This window comes from Lissotriton vulgaris, chromosome 8 (assembly GCF_964263255.1).
Source record: "Lissotriton vulgaris chromosome 8, aLisVul1.2, whole genome shotgun sequence".
Taxonomy (NCBI): Eukaryota; Metazoa; Chordata; class Amphibia; order Caudata; family Salamandridae; genus Lissotriton; species Lissotriton vulgaris.
The window spans coordinates 1,231,628,280-1,231,651,095 of record NC_141696.1 but is presented as its reverse complement, the minus strand read 5'-3'; positions in this window follow the sequence as shown (position 1 = coordinate 1,231,651,095).

Here is a 22,816-nt window from a genome sequence, read left to right as displayed (position 1 = left end):
TTAAAGATTCTCAGGGTTCCCCTCAAACCTCGGATGCTAAGATTCTTGATTGTTTTGTAAATTACTATTTTTCCCTTTATACACCAGAATCCACTACTTCCTCTGAGCAGATAGACCCGTTTTTTTGTTCTATTTCTCAACCCACTGAAACCATGATGGACCTCACTTCCCTCGATGCTCCCATCACAGAAAAGGATATTATTGCTGCACTTTCCCTCCTCCCTAAAGATAAAACTCCCGGTCCGGATGGATTTACTGTGCGATTTTTTCTCCACTTTAAAACAGTTTTAGTACCACATTTGCTTCACTTGATACATCATTTCCTTGCCACAGGCGAATCTAGGGGTTCTTTTACTCAGGCCATGCTCTGCCTTCTACCTAAAAAAGACAAAGATAAATACCGACTGCAAAATTTATGCGAAATTATTGGCTCTTCGTCTCAACACTGTCATTCTTGATTTGGTCAATATTTACCAATCAGATTTTGTTATTGGTAGATCGATAACTGATAATTCAAGAACACTTCTTAACATTATTCATCTGGCTGCAAATTTGGACTCTCCTATTGCGGCGATCACTCTAGACGCTGAGAAGGCTTTTGATCGTGTCAATTGGGATTTTATGTTTGGTGCGCTCCGTTGGCATGGTTTTAGCCCCACCATCCGCAGGTATATTAAGCTTCTTATTTCTGATCCTAAAACTTCCCTTTGGGTTAATGGTACCCAATCTGATTATTTCTCCCTTCATAGAGGTACCAGACAAGGTTGTCCCCTCTCCCCTCTCCTTTTCATTCTTGCTTTGGAAGCCTTTTTGGAAAAAATCAGACAATCTTCCTCATATTCTGGTTTTGTATATAAAGAGGTGGATATTAAATTTACTGCCTATGCCGATGACATTTTACTTTATATTTCAAATCTCATTGCCTCCCTCTCCCTTTTCTCATTACTTCGGAACTATTCTTTGGTTTCGGGCTTCAAACTAAATATCGATAAGTTGGAGGTCCTTCCCCTTAACAAGTTTTGTTTTTCTCACATGTCTGAGGGTTCAGAATTTGAGTGGAATCCCAGATTTGTTAAGTGTCTGGGTATCCTATATGCTAATACTATTAGAGAAACAATCAAAATCAATCATTCTGATATTTTCAAGAAGATCTCATCCCCCATAGAACGTTGGTCTCCCCTTTTTCTCTCATGGTGGGGCCGCTTATCGACTATCAAAATGATGTTGCTTCCTATTGTTAATTTCTATCTCTCTATGCTCCCCATTTCTCTTCCTCACTACTTTTTCAAATCTATCAATAGTCTTCTTGTGAAATTCTTATGGAGCAATCGCAAAGCTAGGGTATCACTTCTCCTTCTTCAACAACCTAAAAAACTTGGTGGTGTCAATTTTCCCAATATTTCACGTTTTCACTCTGCATTTACTCTTAAACAAATCTTGCCTTTTCTCGCAGATTCCTCCTCTTTCCCTTTAATGGCTGGAGTTCACTGGAATTAGCTCAACTCTCTCCTGTCTCTTTCCTCACAGCAACCCGCTTATCTCAACCTCCCTCACGATTTATGTCTCCTACCTTCAAGCATTCCGAAGCTCTTACACTTTTGCTTTTCCGTTCTTTCTACTCTCCATCCCACTTCCATTTGTGCTCTCCGATTTGGTACAACAAATTTCTCAAAATTAATAACAAAGCACTCTTTTGATAGGAATGGATTATTACCTTTGACCAATTGATCATCGGCGATTCCTTACGTACTTTCCAGGGTCTCTGTGATTCCTTTGGCATAACTTCCAAACACTCTCCACATTTTCACTTGCTCACTCATACCTTCTCTACTGTTATAATGCAGGACATTCCCTCTTCTTCTGTTGTCTTTCCCCTTTCCTCCCCTCCAGACTTTTCTAGCCCCTTTAGAGCCTCAGCTATTTATAAACTATTATCACCTTCCCCAATTGATAGGCTCAAATCCAAATTGGAACTCTTGTGGGAATCGGACTTGGGCTAGAATTTTTCTCCACAAATCTGGGAAGCTCTTTGGTCTAAAATACACACTGTCTCACGTTCAGCTAGCACCACACAGACTTTTTATTTTTTCTACAATAGGCTTTATTATACCCCCTCTGATTTGTGTAAATATGGATTGTTGGACTCTAAAAAGTGCTGGTCTTGCTCATGTGATAATAGTGATTTGTTACATATGTTTTTTCAGTGCCATAAGGTCAAATCACTTTGGTCTCATATTTGGTCTACTCTTAACAATATTCTATCTACCGATGTTCCCTTTGATATTGTTCACATTTTTCTGGGTGGGTTGGCCCCCGTATGGAATGTTCATTGTCATGTTCGTAAGTTTATAGATCTATTTATAGCAATTTGTTTTCAAATTATTACTACAAACTGGAAAGATACTGCAAAACCTGCCTATTCTGCATGGTGGAATTTGTTATGCCACCATCACAGACTTGATCGTGCTCACGCTACATCTGTGCCTCTGTTAATCAAAAGAGATTTACTTTGGTCTCCCTTAACTGATTACCTCTCTAGAGATGCTCCCTGATTCCCTGTTTATTTGATTCTTTTCACTTCTCTATCTTTTTTCTTTTATTCTTTCTCTTTTAAAGATTATTTGTTAATATTTCATTATGATGATATTATATCTTTGTTGCTTCTTTTCTCTCCTCCCTTCCCCTCTTCTTTCCCTCTATGAAAAATCTACAAAAGCACTGTTTATTGGTATATTGTTTTCCCCTTTTTCTGGGGAATTATTTTCTCTTTTGCACTTCATTATTGTATGTATTGGGGTATTATTTTCTCTTTTGCACTTCATTATTGGATGTTAAATGCGTCTTTTAGTAGTCCTTGCATTTGTACAGATGTTTTACGTTGTTTTACTTCCTTCAATAAAGCTTTTTAAACTAAAAAAAAAGGGAAGAGCTCAGCCATTGCAAGAAGCATGGTCAGAAAAATTATATCAATTAGGCCAGCAAAAGATACATTAGAACACCCTAGCACATACTAATAAACAGTATAAGGTTATGTCAGAGCGCAAGAAGTCACCGATGTTTTAATCCCTTTCACAATATTGGGATCATCTTCTAGACAAGACAGTTAGTGCCTGAGACAGATGTCTGTGTGTCAAAGTTCAGGGGCCTGTAATCAAGGAGAAGACTGTTGCTAAAACTATATATATGTTACAGTCAAACTGTGAAATTCCGCATTCTATAGAATGCCTAGGTAATTTATAGAATGCCTGAAAATCGAACGTCAAAGTATGAAATGATTGATATTTTATACATTGCCTAGGCATTGTATACTTTGCCGGATTGTCTGCCGGCAAAGTATATAATACGCCTAATCCCGCCATGTTATTCTGCCTGGCAATATGTGAAATCCGGCATTCTATAGAATGGCTAGGTAATGTATAGAATGCCTGAAAATCGAATGTCAAAGTATGAAATGATTGATATTTTATACATTGCCTAGGCATTGTATACTTTGCCGGATTGTGTGCCGGCAAAGTATATAATACACCTAATCCCAGCGACAGCACAAGTTATCAACAAGCGAGGGGCAGAGACAGCACAAGTTATCAGCAAGCGAGGAGCAGAGACAGCACAAGTTGCCAGCAAGCGAGGGGCACAGACAGCTCAAGTAACCAGACAAAGAGCAGGTGGCAGCCGTGCAGTGGTGTGGGGAGCGACCTGCCTGCAAGCAGGGTCAGAGGTCGTCTGTAGCATCCGGCTGAGGTTCAACAGACGCTCTGCCATCATCCTTTCCTGTGGTTCTTGTATGACCATGTCAGAAGGGAGTGTAGTGCCAAGACAGGAATCACGCCATGCTGACATGCAACGCTGGTTCGCGAGGAATTATCTCAAGTAAGAGCCAATGCTGCTAAAAATTGTGTTTTCCTAACCGAAACCAGTTACCATAAGTTAGTGGACAATGTGAAAAAGGCTAAGATGACCATTAAGAAGGAACCACAGTACTATTGGCTGGTGAAACACTATGACGTAATGAATGGTCGAGAATACGACTAAGTTGATCTATCCTATTAAAGAAGGTACGAGTGCTATTCAGTTTTACCTTGCGGACTCCGAATTATTTGACGTACTCCATAAGGCCCATTTGGCTATTGGTCATGGAGGACGGGACAGGATGTTGAAAGAACTTTCACCCAAGTATAAGAACATTACCCGTCATGATAATGAGCTGTACATTCACCTTTGTGAGCCTTGCCAGAAGAAGCAAAAAGGTGTTAAAAAAGGTGTTGTGATCAAGCCAATGTTTGTTTCTGAATTCAACTCCCATTGTCAGGTCGATCTCATCAATTTTCAGTCCCATCCTGACAGAGAGTACAAGTTTATAATGGTGTACCAAGTTCATCTCACTAAGTTTGTAGTTCTCAGGGCTCTGACATCAAAGAGAGCGGAAGAAGTAGCCTACAAGCTTGTCGACATATTTACCTTGCTTGGTGCTCCAACGATTCTAAAGTCTGATAACGGCAGGGAATTTGCAAACAATGTGCTAAGCAGCCTAAAGGAGTATTGGCCCACCTTGAAGATCGTCCATAGTAAGCCATGCCACTCACAAAGTCGGGGGAGCGTTGAAAGAGCTAATCAGACATTGAAAATATGCTGTGTGCTTTGATGCAAGATGAAAACACTAGCTGCTGGAGTGAGGGATTGCAGTTCGCCCAACTTATGAAGAACAGAGTTTTTCATTCTGGGATTAAGAGGTCACCATACGAACCGCTGTTCGGCTGCAAAGCTAGAGTAGGTCTCTTGACGTCGTCCCTGTCTGACGACGTTTTACAAGATGTAGAGACTGAGGAAGAGCTCAAAAAAATAATAGAGAGCGTACAAACAACACAACAGCAGGAAGAAAGACGAGATGAATCAATGCAAGAGGCACAGCTCCCTGCAGAAGACATAGCTGAGAATGCAATCCATGTTGGAGGAAACCAAAACAGTGATGAAGCCATGGTTATCAAAGAGCCTTTAGATTTCTGTTGCTACCAAAAATCCTTCTTCTTCCGTTATCTGTTGCGTCTGCTTAAAAGAAACCAGCGGTGCTCATACATGTCGAAAGTGTGGCCGAAACTTTCATGCCATCTGTGGACATTCTCCTAAAGATGAACACAGCGACGAAGTAGAAGGTTATGGGGTTTGCAATGTTTGCTTCAATATTGAGAAAGCTATCCAAAATAAAATGGAATCGAAATCGAACCTTGAGATTCAGCCACAAAAAATGAAAAGGGATTCTGACAAAAAAAATCCTCCTGTGCCTTTGGGTGCCACTGTGCGAGTTCCGATTCCCGACATCGACAAAGGGCGGGGTGACTCACGCAATCTCTTGGCAGTTGTTATGAACGTTACAGAAGATGGCTTTTACCGACTTGGAATTGCACAAGGAATCTTAAAGCAACTCTACGCCAGATCACAATTCACTGTATGTCCAAAGAACGTAATGAGAATTGAAGACGTTCCTGACCACGAAATACCTGTCCGATCTGCAGCTACTTCTCAGTCCACAGGAAGCTGCCAAGGATTCGTAATGGTGTATGTGCAAGACGAAATGCTAAAATATGAGGTGACTTTGTGTGAAAAAGAAAATTAAGTGCAATTCAAAATGTCACTCTAGCCTTCAAGTAGGTTATGCCAGTTCTGCTTTGTGTTTCACCAGTAACAATATTCTGTTCGCATTCTTCTTTAAGTCGTGAAATGTATGCAGAAGTGCCAAAATAGAAGGTGTTTTTGTGTGAAGAATAAAAGTGAGTACAATTCCACATGTTACTCCGGCCCTTCTTAGTGTAACAAGTACTTCAATCTCAGTTCTGCTTTCATTGTTTTCCAGTAAGAATATCCTGTGCTTTATTTCGTAGTTTTGTTCTTTCAGTTTCAAATGCATATTAATTAATAAAGGCTTCTCATCTTATGCCCTTTTAACACTTTGCGTAAATGGTACTGGTCATTCTGTATAATGCCTAAGAATTGTATGGAATGCCTAGGAAAAGTATGTAACATTTTCACAAAAAAATTATATTTCCTAGTTTGCCTCTAAACCATCAAGCACTCTATACATTACCTAGGCTTTCTACACAATACCGGGATTTCACACTTTGCTGAATGCCTAGGAATCTCATCTTGTGGCCTTTTAACACTTTGCGTAAATGGTACTGGTCATTCTGTATAATCCCTAGGAATTGTATAGAATGCCTAGGAAAAGTATGTAACATTTTCACAAAAAACTTATATTTCATAGTTTGCCAAAAACCATCAGGCATTCTATACATTACCTAGGCATTCCATACAATACAGTGATTTCACACTTTGGCTGTAACATATATATATATATAGATGGAGGAGGAATCCGGTATCCAGGTATTGCGGAACGGATCAGTGAAAAAATCTGCATTATTGGTAAGCACAGTGTACACGAGATGATAAAAAATTGAAAATGAAAGCACATGGAATAAAGTGGTCAAGGAGTCGGGAGTACTCATTGGTCCAGTATATAGAAGCCAATAGTTATAATCAAGGAGTCAGGGTCTAGTAAGCAACCAATGAAGTCGGCGCGTACTAGGTTGAGCAGGCTTGCGGCAGGGTTGCAGCGTGAAAACCCAGACTCTTTAATTATAAGTACAGGCATCTGTCTCAGGCACTAACTGGCCTAATTGATGTAATTTTTCTGGCCATGCCTCTTGTAATGCCTGCGCTCTTCCCTTTTAAATGTTGTAAATGTTCCCACTTGTATGTTTCCTTTAATTTTTTGCATTAAATGATTATGTCCAGATGGACAGCTGAATATAAACAATATTGTATTTCCTGTAGTTTAAGAAGAATTTTATTGATGCAAGAGAAAATGCAGTACAGTATAATGTAAACAATTAACATAGGAGAAATAAGAAAGCAAACCGGTAAGGCAATATAAGTGAATAAGGAAAAAGAGAAAAGAAGAAGAAAGAGCAAGGGCAATCAATTATCAATATATCATAGCTACTATATAATTGTTAGCAAAAATTGTACAATAAATATAAGGGGTACAAGAAATCTGAACAGAAACGGCTGATAGAAAAAAAGATAAGAAAAATAAATACATTTACATAGGATATTACTCATGGAGGTTTAGAACCTTGTTCAATTCGAGGGTCATGAGTTGGCGAGGAACGTGCAGATACATCAAGAAAATGAGTAATAGGTAACCGTAGGAGATCTCTTTTTATTGAGAGGGAAATAGGATGAACATATGCTCTGTCTAGTCTATGGTTATAGCAAACCACCACCAACAACCACTATAGGAAAGAGTGGAAGTATCTTTCCATGCCGTGGTAATTTGTTGAAAAGCAACTGCAAGAAGTAGGTCAATGATATGGAAGTTGTGAGAGTGTGAATTCCAGTCATCAGAAAGAATACCTATAAATATGTTAACAAAAGAGAAAGGGATTTGAGTATGATGCATGAGATTAATCTGCATCCAGACTTGCTTCCAAACATTGTGGACATGAGGACAAAGGAATAACATATGGTGTAAGTCTGCTGGAGTTACATCACATGACCAGCAGGAGGGGGAATGAGTAGCATTCATGTTGTGTATTGAGATTGGAGTAAATAAAAGTCTGTTGTAAATGTGAAACAAAATTTGAGTGGTATTAGCAGCTCTTGAAGATTTTCTAAGCTTAGTCCAAATCTTATTCCACGTAGAAATAGGAAAGGAGGATTGAAGGTCAGTCTCTCAGAGTAGCTCCACTTCGGTTTTATCTCTGATACGTGAAAAGGGTATTAGAGATTGGTAGAGTTGAGAAGCAGAAGGGGACAGGGACAGGATGGATAAAACGTGTGAAGGTGAAGCAGAAGGATGATTTAGAAGAGTGTTAGGGGCCCATTACGATGTTGGGTGGATTGCGCCCGCCCGCCATCCTAATGAGGCCCATAGTGTGGTAAGTTGCCTGGAGTAAAGAAAGTAAGGAGGTGTATTTAGAAGAATATGAAAAAGGGAAAGAGAAACGTCTTTGGGCAGAAGCAAAAGACATACAGGAATCCTCTTGACGAAGTTGATGAACCCAGTGAAGTCCTTTAAGATACCAATCTTTCCAAAATCGGATTTTATTATTTAGTTTAATATCTTTATTATACCATAACGAAGAATTTGTCTGAAGGAGAAAGATGGTTAGTGAGTAAGGGTTTAAGAATTTTGCAAGATTTATTAAGAAAAGGAAGAGAAAAAGAAGCAGGACAATGAGAAAAAGACATGGAGGCAGATTTACAAGCCCCTTGCGTTGTTTTTGCTCCGCAGTTGCGTCATTTTTTGTGACGCAGCAGCAGCCTAAAAATGCGGCCCATTTACAAAGTGATGCATCTAGGGAGATGCGTCACGTTGTAAAGCCCTGCGTCACAATATAGCCGCGTCAGGTATAATGTATGCAGGGTGGGCGTTCCAACGCAAAAAAGCCTTGTAGAAGTGATGCAGTGAAATCTACAAGATTTCACTGCTCCACTTCTAGGACGCCACTGCATCAAATTCCTACGCCTGCTTGAATCAGGCGTAAGGAGTGACGCAGCACTATGAGGATAGGCTTCCCCCTGCATTGCTGGAGTTGTGTTGTTAGTAACTTGTAGAGTTACTAATAGGAGTAACGAAGTCTGTTTAAGTAGAAAGCAGTATGATAGATCTGGAAATCTGGAAAGTTAACACCTTCTAAACATTTAGGACGTTTGAGTTTATGTAAAGAGATTCGAGGCACTTTGTTATTCCATAAAAATTTGGATAATATGGAGTATATAGTCTTAAAACGGGAATTAGAAATATTTATGGGGATATTGGAAATATTAAAAAGAATAATAGGGACTAAAATCATTTTGATCGTATCAAGACAGCCCCACCAAGATAAAAACAAAGGGTTCTATTTAGATGTGGTAGATCTTAAAAGGGGCTTAAGTGCTGTTAAATTTGTTAAAATAGAAACTTTAATAGAGGATTTAAACCACAAGCCCAGATATTTAATTTTATCAGTGTTCCATTTGAAACCAGATAAAGTGTAATCTGCAGAAAAACATAATGTATTCAATAGAAGGATTTCACATTTATCAGCATTTAACTAATAGAGTAAAGAAACAAAATTTATAAAAGTAGGACCAAAACCAAACCAAGATAAAGTAGACAAAATATAGGGCCATCCCACCCTGTCAAAAGCTTTCTCAGCATCTAAAGAAATGGCGGCTAATGAATCTTTATGGGTTCTAACTTTATCAAGCACATTGAAAAAGAATCCAGTATTATCAGAAAGATGTCTGCCTTTAATAAACCCACATTGTTCACGGCCAATTAACAAAGGCAGATATTTCTCTAAATGAAGTGCAAGGATTTTATCAAAAATCTTAAAGTCTAAATTAATTAATGAAATCGTCCAACATTTTTTACAGAGAGTATGATCTTTGCCGTTCTTAGGTATTAAGCATATTAAGGCTTCTTGAAAAAACCCACCAGATTTTTTAGAAGATATGAACAATTGATACAATTTGGGAATACGATGAGAAAAATGGTGAAAACATCAGGTCCTGGAGCCTTATCCTCTTTAATAGTATGAATAGTATTACTGATATCTGAGGCACTAATGTCATCACTTAACCCCTTCCCTGCTCATGACGAGCTCAGCTCGTCATGAGGCACAGTGGAGCTGTGCTTATGACGAGCTGAGCTCGTCATGAATAATGGAGTTCCCTAAGGATCAGCGCAGGAGGGGAAAACCATTAGCAGCCAAGGTGTTAATATTGAAAAATCCAGGTTTGGGGAGGAAGGGGGGTGGGTAATGGAGGAAAGATATGAAGAGATTTTGTCTGGAGAGACAGAGGACTTAGGAGTATAAAGAGATTGAAAAGAATTGAGTAAATTTCAATAAAATATCTTCATTTTTATAAAGCATATGATTATTAGAGTCAAGGATGGAACTAATCTTAGAACAATCTTTCTTAATTTTAAATAATTGGCTAGAAGTTTCCCAGCTTTATTCTGGCCCCCATAATATTTGGCGGATGATTTAGGTAGAAATGAATTAGCATTGTCTGTAGAAAGTTTGTTGAACTCAAAGTTGGCTTTAACAAGTTCATCTAGACGAAATGTAGAACCAGTAACAGAAAAGGAAAGTTCTAAGCGGTTTATGTGTATCATAAGATGCAGTAATTTAGAAAGGGAAGATTTCTTATGATGGGATACAAAAGAAATAATAAAATCATTGGAAGCTACTTTAAAAGAGTCCCAAATGATTTGGGCGAGAAAGACGGGGCTTCTCATTTTCAGTAAAAAAAGTATTGGCAAACAATTCGAATTTCTGGGTAAAATTTGAGTCTAGAAGAAGAGAGTTGTTAAATCTCTACCTTCTGGTGCCTTGTATAGGAAAAGAGAGGTCCAGGCTTAATGCTAACTGGTGCGTGATCAAAAATTAGGATAGAGCGAATGTCAGAGTGTACAATATGTTGGGTGAGTGATTGTGAGGTGAAAAGGTAGTCAATACGAGATTGTGAAGAGTGTGATGTGGAAAAGAAAGTATATTCTGAAAGAGAGGGGTTACATAAGTGCCATGCAACTACTAATGATCGTTGTTGATTAGTGGAGGTGAATTGGGAGAACATAGTAAAAGGAATTCATTTAGTAGCTGATTTACGATCAATGATTGGGTCAATAACCATATTACAATCGCCACAACCAATACAAATCATCTTGAAAGGACATTCGTTTGGATAAAATAGTGGGCCAAAAATTGGCATCTGGAGCAGTAGGGGCTTAGAGATTGAAAAGGGGCATGGGAATATTGTTCAGTAATAATGAGACAGAAACCCATCTACCCGAAGCATCTGATTGTTGAGTGATAATCTGCAAGTCAAGATGTTTATGACACAAAATGATAACACTATTGCGATGACCTGTGCCTGGGGAGGCAAAAACATTTCCTACCAACAATCATTTAAATTTAGGAATTTCCTTATCCACAACTTGAGTTTCCTGTAATAAAGCTATATCACAGTTTGAATTAGATAAACAGGTTAAAACCCTATGACGTTTGATCGGGGAACCTAAACCTTTAACGTTCCATGAAACAACCTTTGACCCCATTCATAAGAAGTAAGATAATATAAACATTGCATAACAATAATTATAACAATTTACAAGTGCAGAATAGCGAAAAATATGAGTGATTAACACAAAAAATGTGTAGCCATACCAACAAAAATAAGTAACAAGAGAATAAATATTCGCATTTATGAAGAAGAATATAAAGAGGAAGGAAAGGAGAAAGAAAGAGAAAAAGAGGAAAGAGGAGAAGAGAAAGAAAAAAAGAGAAAAGAAAAAAGAAGAGTGCATCAATGAGAAACAAGAAGATTCAGAAAAAGGGTGAGGAAGGTACAATAAAGAAAGAAAAATAAGTACATCAAAGAAACAAAGCAAGATAGAAGATTCAAAAACATACTGACTAACTACAAATAACATTAAAGGATGAGGGTGGTGAAGCCACATAAAGAAGATGGCATGACTAGCCGGGTGACTCAGGGCGGATCGGGGAAGGAGGACATCATCCAGATCAAACCAGGGAGGGCATGGAGTATATACACAATATAACTGCACCGGGTGGACAAAAAGAGAAAAAATATGACAAGTATAAGAAGTACAAGTAAGGTGTATTAAAAACCATGAGATAAGATGAGAGATAAATCAACAAAACATTTTAGAGTGAAAAAGCACAAGAAGATATTATAAGGACAAAGTTAAACAGGAGCAAGTCGAGATAGGTCCATCTCATCTTCACGACATTGATCCAAAAATCTCTGCAGCAAATCAGGGTCTTCAAGGGTCATCATTTTATTGCGATATGTAACCTTGAAGAGGCAACGTTGGAAAAGTCCAAAACGAGCATTGAGAGCACGGAGAGCTGGCCTCTTGGAAAGACATTTCTTCCGTCGATCTGCTGTTGTTTTAGCATAGGATATTGGTAGGGGGGTAGACCCAGTTAAAGTTACGGGGACCTGGGTTGTCAAATTAGTAAAGGGAAGGGGTCCCAGTAGCATAGGAACATTTAACCACAAAGATGAAAATAATCAAACAAACATAAATGTTGTCCACATTGTTTTATTCACAATCCGAATGTATATTGAATATGCACTAGTATTAGAAAAACGAATCAGTGGTTTTCACAGTGCCCCAAAAGTAGAAGCGGGGAGGGTAGTGTGATAGTGTGGGGAATTAGTGAAAGAAGGAAGATTCATAAGTGACAGTAAAATCAACAGTTACGGCTCGTTTTAAAAGTTACAAGCTATGTACAAGGAACAGGACCAATAGGTTCATGCGGTTATTTCAAACACAAATCATACAACAAGAGTTCAATAAATGAAAACAATAGGGTATGGAGTTGACGGTCAGGGGCAATCCGATTGTAACTGTTGATTTTACTGTCACTTATGAATCTTCCTTCTTTCACTAATTCCCCACACTATCACACTACCCTCCCCGCTTCTACTTTTGGGGCACTGTGAAAACCACTGATTTGTTTTTCTAATACTAGTGCATATTCAATATACATTCCCATTGTGAATAAAACAATGTGGACAAAATTTATGTTTGTTTGATTATTTTCATCTTTGTGGTTAAATGTTCCTATGCTACTGGGACCCCTTCCCTTTACTAAGTTGTTTTAGCATAATCCTAAGCAAAAAAGAGAGTGGAGCCCTGACAAGTTCTTTAGTTTTAGCAGCTTGCAAAACCCGTAGTAAGTTTGTATATTCTAGAAAATAGATAATGACTCCTCTGGGTTTTGATGAAGAAGACACAAAAGTTGGATTCCGCCCTAGACGATAAGCTCGCTGAATGTTCAAAACAGGAGACGCAGAGAGATGAAGGATCTGTGGAAGAAACGTCTTAAAGAAGGAGATGGGATCCAAGCCTTCCAAGCCCTCTGCCATCCCATAAATGCACAAGTTATTGCGTCGATTATGGTTTTACAAATTCTCCCCCTGTTTCTGGAGAGAGAGAATATCAGACTGCATGGAAGGAATGTGGTGTATTACATCTTGGACAGAGTCCACTCGTCGTTCTATCAGTATGATTTTATTTTCCATAGTAGACCATTTGTCATCCAGGGATTGAAGACGCCTATTTGTTTCCTCCATATAAGGATGAAGAGCGCGTAGTTCCTCAAGTAACACATCCATCGTGTCTGGCGGAGAGGACGTAGTAGGTGAAGGAGGATTTGTTTAAACTTGTTTGGTAGAAGAGGTAGTTAGTTTCAGAGTAAAGTTAGATGAGGCGAGCGAGGTATTAGGAGATGTAACCGGAGTGTCCGTGTATGGAGACGATGAAGGACCTTCAGCATTGTCCATAGTTGTTGAAATGAGGAAAATGGCGAGGGAGGACCAACCACACGGCGGTGGGACTTTGTTCTCCCCATACAACTTAGATAGTAATGCAAAACTGACCGTGTCAAGGGTGCACAGACAAAATATCGACTGGACAAAATATCGAGTTAAAAATATCGATAATAATAAAATATCGATATCAAAAATATCGTTGGTCAAAATATCGATTAAAATAATGATAAAAAAATATCGAGTACAAAAATATCGACAAAATATATATAAATAGTCAAAGTAAAAAATTTCAATAATATGTAGAAAAAAGGTTAAAAAAATAAAAAAAAAATTATTAATAGTAATATAAATTGTAGTTAATGTTTAGGAGCGGGATGTTGGGTTAATAGGGGATAAGGGTGGGGAGTAATTTAATAATAATTAATTAATTAATATATGTTTGTAAATATTTGTAATTAATAATTAATTGGTAATTAATGAATATTAATTAGTTAATTAATTAATATATTTTTGTACATATTTTTAATTAGTAATTAATTGGTAATTAAATAATATTAATTAGTTAATTGCATTAATTAGAGTAATTTATTTATATATATATAATATTTACTTATTGTTAATTAATTAATTGGGAAAAAATAATATTAATTATTAAATTAAATTAATTACAGCTAATGTGCTAATATTTTTACTTTATTGTTATTGTTAATTAATAATTAATTGGTAATTAAAAAATATTAATTAATTTTGGGTAAAGGAGTATTTCTAGGGTTCAGGGTCAGTTTTCAGTTTTTGGGTAAAGGGGTATTTTTAGGGTTCAGGGTCAGTTTTCAGTTTTTGGGTAAAGGGGTATTTTTAGGGTTGAGGGTCAGTTTTCAGTTTTTGGGTAAATGGGGTATTTTTAGGGTTCAGGGTCAGTTTTCAGTTTTTGGGTAAAGGGGTATTTTTAGGGTTCAGGGTCAGTTTTCAGTTTTTGGGTAAAGGGGTATTTTTAGGGTTCAGGGTCAGTTTCCAGTTTTTGGGTAAAGGGGTATTTTTGGGGTTCAGGGTCAGTTTTCAGTTTTTGGGTAAAGGTTTTTTTTTAGGGTTCAGGGTCAGTTTTCAGTTTTTGGGTAAAGGGGTATTTTTAGGGTTCAGGGTCAGTTTTCAGTTTTTGGGTAAAGGGGTATTTTTAGGGTTCAGGGTCAGTTTTGGGTTTTTGGGTAAAGGGGTATTTTTAGGGTTCAGGGTCAGTTTTCCCTACTGTTGCACCCACTGGAGTGGGAATAGTAATTTTAACCCCTACGCTATCCAACGCTTTCCCTACGCTTGCACTCTTTGGAGTGGGAATAGTATTTTTTACACTTCTGGTATCGTACGGTAATATAATAGTATCTTATTTAATTATAGTATGTTACTATATATATTTTTTAACAAATAAGATTGTAAAAATGTTTCTTTATTATTTTCATTTATTATTTAATTATTATAAGTTAATGTAAGTATTTTTAAGTATATTTTAGTAATTAAATTTTAATATTAATTTAATTTAACACTGTTTTTAATAAAGTCGATATTTTTTACATCTATATTATTGTAAACGATATTTTGTACTCGATATTTTTGTACTTACCTGTTTGTAGATACAAACTCGATATTTTGACTGTCGATATTTTGTCCACAATATTTTGGCAAGTCGATATTTTGTCCCTCGATATTATTTCAGTGATCCCGTGTCAAGTAATACCATCACAAGGAAAACAGCAATGTTCATGAAACTTGAGAGAGATTGTCAAGAAATAGGTACCTCACTGGGTAATTAGAAAAGTTGTGAAAGGTTGATAGTTGTATGTAGTATAATCCCATTAAAAAATGGCAATACTGTCGAAAATCAACCGTGTGTGACATAAAAGCCATTTGAAAACTAATCACCACACCATACGTTGACAAAAGGCATTTAAAAGGGTAAAAGCAGAAAATGCCATGAAACTGAGAAAAATAATTTCATTAGTGAGGAAAATGGGTTGCTTTAAAGGGATTCCATGGTTGCAGATGATAAGGTAATGCGCATCGGGAGACAAAATGGTGACCGTGAGCTTCAGAGAGAAAATGCGCCGGTCACATTTAAAATTAAGGAAAGCTCACCGAAGCCCCAAAAAGGCATGAAACAGTAGCGGAGTGTGTCCTTTGGCAGCACATGGTCTCCAGGGGCCACAACAAAGAGAAAGTCTGTCAGAAAGCCCGCACTTCCGGCTAGCCCCCACGGAGCCTCCTCAAGCAGCAGCCATCCTTGATCAGCATCAAGCCACACCCCACATTATTGTATTTCTAAACATACAAATTTCTGCAAATGTTTCCCTGTAGGGACCATTGTTCCATTAAAACATTCTCTGACTACAATTTGAGTACCTTTTTCTTTTCTAAAATGCGTACTACTATGAAGGTGATGTAATACTGAATAAATACTGTACATCTAAAATTATACAGGATTGCAAGTCTACAAAGCAATCCCATCAGGGCCTCAGAGGGACTATCACAGGAAGTCTATATACCTGCCACAATCAGGGTGTTCTCACCTTTGCCAGTGCCTCTTATTGGTAATGCTGTGGCAACAGATAGCAGTGTGCACCACAGTAAGTCAGATCATAAGAAAGATATAAAAGGCAGTGGTTGCATTGTTGAAGATCTCTAGGATAAGGGCCACATGAGGAAAACCCAGAGGATTTATTGGGAGTGGGACTGTTCTGGGCCTGGCAGGGTAGCGAATACTTGAAGAGAGTATACTTCTCACTTGAATGAGGGATATTTGGATCTTAGGCTGATAGTGTATACTTCAAAAGTGACTTGTTTGTAGTTGTTTGTTTTGGAGCCTAAAGTGGGATTACTAGATTTCAAAAAACTGCTAGAGATGGAGTCCAGTCGGTATGTAGGTAAAACGTTTCTGAAAGCATCAACAACTTTTGCCATCCCACAGTTTGAAAGCATCAATGAATATTCTCTCTCCCCACAGGAAGCATGTGTGTACGTACTCTGCCTGTAAACTTGCACAGCTCCATGGTCATACACACTACCCTAATTTCTAATCGCTTTTTGCCACTGTTTTATCTGGCTACTTTCAAATTCAGGCAAGGAACCTGTCACAATTGCTCAGGTTTCTTGGTCCCAGTCCCATACCCACAAACCTAGTGCATTGGGACTACCAATGGCAGTGGGATTGCATGAACAAAACTAGAGGCAATATGTCTAAGTGTAGAAATCTTGAGATGCTATCATTAAAGACTTCACTACACCAGGAGCAACCATCAGCACTAATCACCCCAACCCAAGACTTCTGCAATGACCTCTCAGACTTCTTCTAGAACACAATCACAGCCATCACCATCAATTTTGACCCACAACTGGACCCCACCAACCTTGAAACTACTATTCCAGAAGCCTGGAAGCATGCAGCCGTCAATGCCCTGCTGAAGAAGCCCTCTGCATACTCTTCTAAACTCGCAAACTACTGACCGATCTTTCTCATTCCTTACCTGGTCATGGTCCTAGAGAAAGCCATCAATCAAGCCTCCCTAACCACCTCACCAACCACCAGCTCAACTGCAGAACACAATCAGGCTTCAGATCTAGCCAGAGCGCATAGACAGCCCTCATAGCAGCAACAAAAGGAATCCAGATGATCCTAGACAGACAGAGGAGAAATCACATCCTACATTTTACTCGACCTCTGCAGACTTTGACACACTCTCCCATCCCATCATGATCAGATGGTCAGCATCCAAAGACCTGCCCTCCTATAGATATACACTTTTCTTACCAGAAGAACACAATCAACGCGCCACCCTACTCCTCATAAGCCCAGGAGCTCATTTGCAGAGACCTGCAAGGTTCCCTGCTCAGCCTAACCCTTTTCAACATTTACATAATCCTGTTGGCACAGGTCATCTGCAGACACAACATTGGCATACCTATGCCAATGACTCACAGCTGATTTTGTCCCTGTCGAACAAAACACCCAAGACAAAAAAAACAACTTGAACTCATGAATGCCTGAAGTGGCCACCTTTATGAAGTCCAACTACTTAAAACTCATCTCAAAGAAGACCAAAGTAGTTATTTTTCTAAAGAATACCTCACTGTGGCACACTGCCTGGTTGCCTACAAACGTAGAACCCACTCCCAGCACGCATGCAAGAAATGTGAGAATCATCCTCAACAGCAAACTGGACATATTCACCCAAGTCAATGCTTTCATCTTGGCCTACTTCTACACCCTGAGGATGCTGAAAAAGATATTCAAGTGGCTACCGAAAAGCACAAGGAAAACCATCATTCAGGCCTATATCAAAAGCAAATCAGACGACAGGAACATGTATATTCAAAAGCTTGTCAGGAAGTCATGCCTTCTCGCACATTGCCCACAAAGCATAGAACAACCTCCCACTCCACATTAGGGCCCCTTGTTCACTTCACAATTCCACAAGAAGCTGAAGATCTGGGTCTTCTATTAGCCCACTTGAGGCAAGTCCCTCAGATCTGCAAATCAACAGGATAGATTCACATAGCATAGCATAACATAACATAACAAAACTGGGCCTAGGCGTAGTTCGCAGAGTTTTGCTATGCGGAACTCTGCGAAGTTACAAAAAATCTCAGCGAAGTTCCGCGACTGGCAGAGTGCAGTGTGAACTGGAGTTTGTGCTGGTATTCCTGCACCTCGGGTAGAAATTGTACACGAGCAGCAGCAATCACGAGCGGGGAAAAAACTCTGCTGCACATCGCAAAACGGAGTTTTCTGCAGTCTGCAAGCTCCGCGGAGTGCAGGGTGCAGAAAAATTCTCAAACTCGTCGAATGGAGCGAAGTTCTCCGCCCAGGCCTTTTACATAACATAACATTACATAACTTGACACAACATAACATAACAGAGACCAATGTGAGTTTTGTCGGTATGTGAGCAACAACTGCCTTGGATGTACATCGTAAGGATTGTCCCAAATACACACACACAAAACCGTATGTCAAGGATCAAGGAGGACCTAGCTTGACAGTTCAGGCTGGACTGTTCCTATTGAAGCAGAGTGAAGGCTGATTTGCAGATGGCTGGTTCCACACTGAGGTCGCATGCTGAACAAAATACCAATGGAGAGGGTTGCGTCTAGAGATATTACCAGTGGCTGAGATAATTTCAAGCATTCCATCCATCACTTTTTTGTATAGTTGATAAGGTCTGTCCCAGCAGAATACCACATGAATGTAAACATTAAGATAATTACAGTGTCTTTCATGGCAGCAGCGTCCAAGGACCACAGTAGTTCCATCGAGTCTGCCCACTGCTGCGACATGCTCAAGCCAATTTCAGGTTGTGTATCAATGCACCTTATGCATAACTAACGGATGATTTAGCATCTATGCTGTGCAAAGAAGCATTTCTTAGGGCTACTGACATGGCCCTAAATTGTGCACAGCTAAAATGCCACATGCCATGAGTGCCTGTGCAATTGTCCAGTGGCTGTTGTATATGGGCTGAAAACAACCAATGACTAAGGTAGGCTGATCTTTTCCCCCTTTTCTCTGTAGCTACAGGAGTTCTAAGAGAGAGATAGTTAATATTGCATCTAACCAAGACATAAAAAACGAAACAATGGTGAAGATTGCAATGGGAAACGTAGACAAAAACCTTGTGAGACGAAGCTTCTCCTTCATTTCCAGTAAAACAATTTCATGCTGTTACATTTCGAAAGAAAAACATAATGCTTTGTATCTTCAATTTATTTTTCGCATTAATAACCTGCTACATCTAAGAAGCAATACCTCCCACATTAAATCATCAAATCTTCATTGCCATTCAGAGAAACAACACAAAATCAGTGAACCCTTAATGAATGATATTTTCACATTGAACTACCCATATGACCACAAAGAGAATTGACCAATGGTAGCTGTGCAAGTGGCTAGCGATAGACAGTGAATCGTATATTGGATATCAGTTGAAGCAAGAGAGAGAGAGGGTAAAGCCAATTAACATACAAAAAACAGGGCTAGAGCTAATGCTGGCAGCAGAAAATCAAGTACAATGCAACAAGACAACTTGGAATAGGCTAGAGCAGACATGTAATCTGAGTCTAGAAAATGAAACAACCAGTAAGCATGTTTGCCCTATACTGGGAGTGGTAAGAGTTTAACTGCAGGGCACATGATAATGGGTTAATGGGTTAATGGGTTGCTGTTTGCTTTATGACTCTGAGCACTTTAGCACTGCTAATCAGTGCTAAAGTACATATGTTCTGTACTCAAAACATAGTAACATTGGCTTATCCTAAATTGGTATATTTAATTTACTTATACGTCCCTAGTAAAGTCCACTATATGTGCCTAGACCCTGTAAATAAATGCTACTAGTGGGCCTGTAGCACTGATTGTGCCACTACCTTCAGTAGCCCCATACACGTGGCTCAGGCCTGCCACTGCAGAGCTAGTGTGTGCAGTTTAAACTGCCATTTCAGCCTGGGAAGTTAACTCTCTTGCCAGGCCCAACCTTCCCTTTTATTACATATATGTCCCCTGTGAGGTAGGTCATAGGCAGCCCTATGGTTAGGGTGCAGTGTATTTCAAAAAGGTAGGGCTTGTACTTTTGAATTGTACATGCCCTGGTAGTGAAAAGTTTGTTTTTCGCTGCTGCAAGGCCTATCTCGCCCATAGGTTAACATTGGGATGGTTTTAAAACATATTTTAAGTGTAATTTCCAATTGGGAAAAGATAGACATTTGGAGTTTGGTGTCTTTAGCCTCACAATTTAGAATCACAACTGATGGTGAAGTTGGATTTTAAATTGTAAGTCTGATAATGCCACATTTAGAAAGTTGGCCTTTTCTTACTTTAACCATTCTGTGACTCTGCCTGCCTCTGAATACATGTCTAGGTTGGGTGACAGCTGGGCTTTGGGCATTCCCTCTAGACAGTCACACACAAAGGAAACTGAGGTGTGCCACGCATATCCTGATAGTCCATGACCAGGCTGATGGATCTCCCTGGGCTAGAGTGAGAGGGAGGAGCAGACAGTTACACCTGAATAGCGCTGTGCCAGGCCTTACAAAAAGTGCTGAATTTTCCCCTGTAGTTTGTCTGGAGCCAGGTAAAGAAGGGCAGGGACCTTGTGAGCATCGAAGTCTCTTTGAAATGTTCCTACTTCAAAGACTAAAATGGGTATAAGTAGTATGTGCCTCTGGGACCATGTAATCAAATCAAATGACTTCTTGCCAAGAAGAGGAGTTGTGTTGCCAGGAGAGACTACCACTTTGCTAACTGCTTTGTTGTTTTGGCCTGCTGCCTGCTGATTGCTGTGCTACAGGAGGGACTGCCACTTTGCTACTTGTTCTGGTGTGTTAGCCTGCTGCCTTTTGCCTCTTGCCTGGGCATGTACAACAGAATGATGGAGCGTGTTGTTAAGCAAAACTTGCTAACGCCATGCTTCGCCATTCTGAAAACTCACGGATGCACATTATTTACAAAGATTTGGTGCACCTTTGCGTTTTCCCTAGTGCTGGCACTAAATTAAGCTGCCTAGCGCCAATGCAGGCACCCTTGCATCATGGTGCATGGGTGCATGCATTGGGGGGAATGATTGTTTATGTGCAAGAAGGTGTCCCTTCCTGCACATGAAAATCACAAATGGCGATTTGTAACTCTTATGTGTACAGCACACATAGAAGTTGCAAATCGTCATTTTTAAATGATTGTTTATGTGCAGGAAGGGATACCTTCCTGCACATAAACAATAAACACATAGAAACAGCAAAAACGAGGAGAAATAAAGCATTTCTTCTCGTTTCGTCATGTTAAGACCATGTTTTCCCTGGTCTTAATTTTGGGGCTGCCCCATATTTAGGCCACCCATGTAAATATGGAGCAGCATCAAAATCAATTGGTATTGCGGTGGAACAACCACCACAACACCCATTGCCCATCCCTTCCACGCTAAGTATAGCATGAAAAGGGGCCTTATTTTCCTAACGCTGCCTAGTAAATAATGCAAATGCCCCTATAGCCACAAGAACGTCGGAAAAAAGTGACGTTCCTGTGGTGATAGGGGTTTGTAAATATGCCCCTGAATTTGTTGCTTACAATGTTTTGCACCCAAAGTCACTCCAAGAGTTTGTTGTCTTGCCCCCTGTTCCAAAAGTCTCATGGCCATCAAAGACTTCATTCTACACTGCTACTGGACTCTGCCATCGGTGAGTCCAGCAACTGAGCCCTACAAAGATTGGCAAATTAAACTCTAAGGGCAGTGAATCCTCCTACCCGATCTGCAAGCAGAGCTTGGCGCTATGTTGAGTAGACAACAGCAAGTGTCATTGATATGCTGCTAAGTTCTGCACTCTGTGCTGCTTTTCACAACAGACATACACTTCTGTGCCAGACTGCGGAGTCCTGATTTCCGGAAGCGTGTCATACCCAATCGCTGCATTCCTTGTGCCCAGCATTGCCATAGCAAATTGTTACACAGTGCATCAGGAGGAAATCTATGCCGTGCTCGAACAACAGTGGCTCCCCTCTCCAGAAAGACACATCAATGATGCAGGCCCCACATCTGAACCTTGCTAACACTCCCTCTGCCTGTCTCTGTAAATTGGCACCAACACTTGAGCTTTTTCCACAGACGCCCCACCAGAAAGGTCTGGTGTGTAGCAGGGCCCGGGGAAGCCAGTCTGCATGCACTCACAAGCATGTGTAATGGCCTAAGCATACCAGTCTCGAGGGACCTATTGCAATCTGTAATTTGGGGGACTGTGGAACACTGTTTTCATCAGAAACTGTGTGAATGTATGTCTACCTGTCCCCAGCTGGGATCTTTATCAGTAACCCCAGTCTAGCGGGACCGCAACTAGTCTACTTGATGCAAGTGTTCTGCTAAAACTTTATTTACCTTCATGGTTTAAAAATTCATATCTTAAGTTCTACTTTTTGGATTTTGTTGTTTTGGTCTTTTTTTACTAAAATAAATATTCCATATTTTTATCTTTTGTGGTGTTTTCACTGTGTTACTGTAATAAAAGTGTGCACAGATCCTTTACTCATTGCCTCTTAAGTTAAGCCTGACTACTCAGTGCCAAGTTACCCAAGGGTGAGCCCATGTTTATTTAGGCTGTGTATATGACTTATCCTGACTAGGATTGTGGCTCCTGATTGGACAGGATGTATACTCTGTCAACAAAAAAAATCAATTTCAAACACCTGTGTAGTGATATAGGAGCTGAGCATGGGCCAACCCCTTCTCGCTCTGTTAGGTGCCATTCATATGAAAGGTATGTAAGATACCAGTGTCATGTCCGGGTGGGGTCAGACACATGAACTAGTTGCTATAAAGACCATTAAAATATGGAGTTCAAATTTCGGGCCTGATGGCACAGTGAGGTTAAGTAGGGTGGCTTTACATGTCTTGGCATGCTTCATAGAACTAATATAATTATGCTCTAAGAAAGTTGGTTACAACAT